This window comes from Suncus etruscus, chromosome 8 (genome assembly GCF_024139225.1).
Source record: "Suncus etruscus isolate mSunEtr1 chromosome 8, mSunEtr1.pri.cur, whole genome shotgun sequence".
Classification (NCBI taxonomy): Eukaryota; Metazoa; Chordata; class Mammalia; order Eulipotyphla; family Soricidae; genus Suncus; species Suncus etruscus.
Genome location: NC_064855.1, coordinates 43713005 through 43718891, shown reverse-complemented (window position 1 = coordinate 43718891; position 5887 = coordinate 43713005).

Sequence of the window (5887 nt, the reverse complement as noted above, 5' to 3'; positions counted from 1 at the left end):
TTGGTTTGAATCCCGGAATCCCATATGATCCCCAGAGCCTGCCAGGAGTGAGTTCTGAGCATGGAGCCAGGAGTAACTCCTGAGCGCTGCCAGGTGTGACCCAAAATCAAAAAGAAAAAGAAGGAAGGAAGGAAGGAAGGAAGGAAGGAAGGAAGGAAGGAAGGAAGGAAGGAAGGAAGGAAGGAAGGAAGGAAGGAAGGAAGGAAGGAAGGAAGGAAGGAAGGAAGAAGAAAGAAAGAAAGAAGAAAGAAAGAAAGAAAAAGAAAGAAAGAAAGAAAAGAAAGAAAGAAAAGAAAGAAAGAAAGAAAGAAGAAAGAAAAAAGAAAGAAAGAAAGAAAGAAAGAAAGAAAGAAAGAAAGAAAGAAAGAAAGAAGAAAGAAATCTAAATACACTCCCTCTGATGAGCTAGGACCCAGAGGGCTGGGGCATGGGAGTGGGATGCTGAAACCTGTCTACTAGAATTGTATTTAGGGGCCTGATAGTAGTGGGTAGGGCATTTGCCTTGCACACGGTCAACCCAGGATGACCTAGATTTGATCCCTGGCATTCCATTTGATCCCTGCCAGGAGTGATTCCTGAGAGCAGAGCCAGGAGTAACCCTTGAGTACTGCTGGATGTGGCCCAAAAACAAATAAACAAAAATTGTATTTAGTTAGTGACTAGCCAACAGTCTCAAAAGTACCCTCCCATTCTCCTCATCCTACTTTCCCTAATGACACACAGCCCTGATTACCTGACCAAGCTAATAAAAAGTGTCTAAGTAGCCTAAGTGTGGAACACTGTGCAGTGGAGAATATTATTTTAGGGTCCAAGCCTTCATTCAAAGCAGTGCATCTCCTGCAGAGAAATTAGCAGTGCTAATTAGTTCAATTAGTTTTGGCAATAAAGCTCTGGAGCTGGGTGTTGTCAGGGGTCTAATGCTGAATTTCTGTAAAGAGGCTCAGAAAATGCCCAGAAAAAGGCCAAGAGAGTCCCAGGCAGAAGGCCTTGAAATGCAAGTGTGAAGCAGGTGAACATTCTAAACGTGCATTTTACCAGTGAGTTGACTCTACTCATGAAGCACTTGTGAGTTTTTTCTGGTTTAAATTGTTTCCATTCCACCTCATTTTTTTCTAATCAGACCAAGTATTTACACAGATGATGAAGATTCCTTTCACAGGAAGAAATTAAGACAGCCACAGAGGTGAGGGCAATTTCACTCTTCACAGCAGTGGTCGCCAAAAACAAATCTTTGCAGAGGAAGTTTTCCTTCACGGTGTCTCCAGAAAACTCTTCATTACTCCTACACCTTTCTACAGAGCCCAGAACACAAACCTCTTACCCAGATATAACAATTGCCATTTGGCGACAAGGACAAAAGTCCAACTGTGGGTTGTGTGTGTGTGTGTGTGTGTGTGTGTGTGTGTACATGAGTGTGTGTGTGCTTTTCAGAATAAAGGACAAAGTTATGGGTATGTGTTGGGGATAAATCTGTGTTGTCATTGAATAACCAAAGTTCCAATTGAATGTATGAGGTAAAGAAAGTTGCACTCGTGAAGGGGGGTATTCTTTTTTATAACTACAAACATGTTTGTAATCATGTAATCATGGTGCTTAAATAAAGCTATTTCAAAAAAAAATAAAAAGATAAAAAAAGAAGAAGAAAGAACTAAGTTCTTTCTGTGTGTGTGTGTGTGTGTGTGTGTGTGTGTGTGTGTGTGTGTGTGTGTCTGTTTGTCTGTCTGTCTATCTGTCTTGGGAACCAAAGACAAAGTTTCACATGTGTGTTGAAGGTAAAGGGCAAGGGTTCAAGTGTATGGGTGTCTTTGGGGCAGGAAAGGACACAAAGGTAGAACCAGGTGTGGGTGGGGAGGATTTTCTCTCCATTCTCCGGGAGAAGCCCCCATCAGCGAGGGCCTCTCTCTGGGCAGGTTAGGACTGCCAAGAGCAAGAGCCACTTCTGGCTTTCCCAGGCTCCCTGAAGTCTTGGAGATGCTGTTTACTTGATTCTCACTGAGTTTCTGTGCCTCCTGGGGGAAGCTGCGCCACGGCTTCTCAGATGTTATTTATCTTTTCCTTCGACAGACTTGTGACAGTGTTGTGTATCCTGTGAGATTGTTTATCACCGGCCCCTGCGGTAGCCGGAGCGGCCTCCTCGCCAGCACTTTGTGTCCCGAACCCCGGGGCTACGTGAGCGAGCAAAGGGCGGGGAGGGTACTGGGCGCTGGGATGAACCCACGTCCTTTGGGGCCCGCGACACCGTGTCCTCAGGCCCCGGCTCTGACCCCAGCGTGCACAGGTGACACTCGCAGGCTGCAGCGCGCGGCCCTGCGCCCCCAACCCCGCCGGCCCTGCGGAAGTCACCTCCACATGCCACCGGCCCGCCGGGCGTCTCCCTGCCCGCCCCGGCCCCGGCGCCACTCTGGCCCGGCGCGGATGGGGGCACGCGCGGCGCTCGCAGTCCGGATCACCTGCGGGCGGGTCGCCGATGTCTACGTGAGCCGCTGCGCTGACGGCTTGGCCGCGGGCGAAGGCAGACACCACTTGGCACTGCCGGAAGTTTGCTCGTCTCGGAGTTTGCGTGCCCAGGGGTTTGCAGCCTCTGGAATTTGCACGTACCGGCGTTTGCAGCCCCAGTCTGGGCTTCTGCGGACGAGCGGCGTCGGCGGGCCCTTTGGAGAGGGAAGGGTGGGAAAACCAGGTTCGGAATTTTGGTTTGCCTGGGTGGGGCAGGTAGAGGGTTTGAAGTGGCCCAGAAAGGGACGTGGGGGTGAAAATTGTGTTTCCCTTCTTTTTTTTCCATATCGCCTTTCGCCTTTCTTTTCTCGTTGATGTCTTTGGGACAATTTTTTAAAGCCCTGGTCTTTTTAGGGAGACTCCTGGGGAGGAGAGTGGGGTGTAAAAAAAAAAAATGGGCAGACTCCTGCCTTTCGGCCTGACTGACCTGTCCCCTTCCAACGCACAAAACACACACACACACACACACACACACACACACACACACACACAAGATCAAACACTCCCTGCAGTCCGATGTCTGTTTTCTCAGGCGTCCTTCCCCATCACCACATTGTTAACAGGACAATGGGCTCCTGTGTCAGTCTTGTTGGCACCAGTTTTGTACGATGCAGGAAACAGCATTTCCTCTGGGCGCTGGAAAATTAACTTGGATCGTGCTTTTCCCTTTTTATTGAGAATTAGCACACACCCCGGGAAACCCGAGCTCCGGGGGAGGGGAAGGAGGGCAGCAAATAGACATCGCAGAGTCCTGCCCGGTCGGGCCAGGCCCCTTCCCGCTCAACTCCGCGCTCCAGGTCCTTGCCAAAGGAGGAAACTCCCGGCGCTGAACAATAAGATGGGGCTGGATGTCTCAGCAATGACCCTCCCACTGGGAGCCCTTACCATTGCGAGAGGAATTTGGCAGAAGGAGCTCGTTTCTCCTTGCCCTGAAACTCCCACCTCTGTCTGCTCCAGGCTGTCAAAGCTTGGACCAGGAGGCAGTAGCCCTGAAGGTCCCTTAAAGCCGAACCGTTGTTAACACCACACAACTATGAGTAAACATGACCCTGGTCCGCTAGTACTTCCTTTCTGGTTTGTAACGCCGCTTCGTTTGGAGGTCTATACGACGCAATCGTTTCTAGCAGCAGCACCCGAGTGCAAAAGTCTTCAAGGGGGGACGGGAAGGGGACTTGTCTGCACCAACTCCTGTTACTGTTCGTTAGTGTCTACACGTTTGTGCCTCTCCTAGCCACTGTATACCATTTCCTAGGAAATAGGAAGTACTAATAGCAGCTAACTGTTGAACTGGCCCTTATAATTTGTAAGCACTTTTCTGTGTATTTTCGTGCAACGCTGATTGGACAACATCTTCACACGCAAAACGGGTAACTCCATTTTCTCTTAAAGGTGTCTGTTAACCTCTCCTAAATCTTTTGCCACAGCTCTTCAACTATCTTCAGGTAAAATTTGATTTTTGGAAGTGTTCTTCCCATAACGTTTTAATTTTATTTTTATTCCTATTTTTAATAGCTCCCCCAGCCCAAGCATTTATGGTTTCAAGGGGAAAAGTCAGGCAGAAAGTGCAATTTTCTCTCAGTTCCTTGCCCCACACACGCAGAAACGCTCCATTTATTAACAACCCCCACTAGAGTGGCAGAATCACTGTAATCCCCAATTCTACATCAATCCAACATCAATTAGATTTACCCACAGTCCACAATTCGCATTAGGGTTCACTCTTGTTCTTGTACATTCTATGGGTTTGGATAAATTATATTAGCCATCATTTAAACTACCACCATAGAAACTTCGCAGAACTAGAGTTCTGTTTTTTAGATTAGGGTAAAACAGAATTTCCACTATTCATCCCAAATGTTCAATTTCTGTATCTATCATTATATTCAATTGATGTCAAGATCAAAATAGAGGGTGATGAGAAGACACTTCGGGGAATTTCTATGCCTTCGGAGTGAGAATTATTGATTTACTTCTCATTAGCTTCTCATGCCTCAGGTTTAAACCTGCTTTATTTTTGACCACCCACATCACTCCTTTCACCTCCTCCTCCAGCTTCAAGAGTTAATGGTCTGTAAAACAATACTTAAATATTTAAATCCTCTTGGAAAATACTAAAAGGAACCCCCTAGGTCTCTTTGTAATGTGAAAATCATCCTCTAATTGCTTAGCTCCCAGTTGCACCAGTCCTTAATGCTGTCTGCCCAACTAAGCTGAGTCAAACCATGAGTGAAAGCCAAGGTAACTTGATGTGTCTTGATTGAATGAATGAATGATTAATAATAGTCTATGTTTTTGTTTACATGTTGTCTTATTTATAGGCTTATAAAAAGAGATTATAGCTATGGCCTACAGAAGAAACTATTTAAGAAGAAGTATGTAAAGCACTTTCTAAGAAGTATACTTTGAGTACATCCACCAACCCACCCCCATCACCAAATACTTTTTATAATGAAAAATTGGCTCACTTCAATGGTTAGCCAAAATGAGGTAATGCTTAGGGCAGAAGACTATGGCAAACCCTCACCTGCTTCTTAGGAGGTTCCCGGTGATTCTGTAAAATGCTGACTGCCCCTCAGCACTTTATTGCTCCTTGCCTTACTTAGTGTAGTATTTGTCTTTTTGTATGATGGTCCAATAAGACTGTGATTCCCTTACAGGATTGCCTCAAATCTGCAAATCTACCATTCTTTCTGCTTCTAGAAATAGAATAATAAATGTCTGGTGGTGCTCATGAGAATATATCAGTGTAAAATCAAATCACAGGTCAAAAGTCAACATGTCCTAAATGAACTGGTATCTCATAACCCCCGTTGACAGTATTCCACAAATATTTGTTCAGAAAATCTGTGGAAAAGCTTCTTACACAGAACAGTTACATATTTGAGGTGCTCACTTCAGACACTGTGACAATCTATTTCAGGAAAATGATAGCAACAGGCCAACACAGATCACTATTTTAAACCCATTCAGAGTGGAAAGGGGATATTCAATATTCAACTTTCCTGGTCATCAACACTTAAAGAAAAATTTATGAGCATGTTCTCTCAGAAAACTTTCAGAAAAGAAATGCTCAGAGTGTGGAGAAAATGAAGATTTTAATCCTCTCTTCTATTCAATAGAAATTGGAGGCTGTAACCAGCAGCTCCAGATTTTTGAGGCTCCATCTGTCTACTTGCCCTATTGGGGTTTCTTCCTCACTTTATTGATGCCAATGGAGAAGCAGGTTGTTCCCCACAGTCTTCTCACAAAAGAATTAGTTTGAATTTAAGTTAAACAAGTGAGGGGCTTACTGAGTTGTGTAACTTCTTTGATAACCTTCAGCTAGGAGGATTTCAGGGCTCCTTAGCAGCTGGCAAACACAGAATGGTTGCATTAGAGTTTGCCTTGCAGC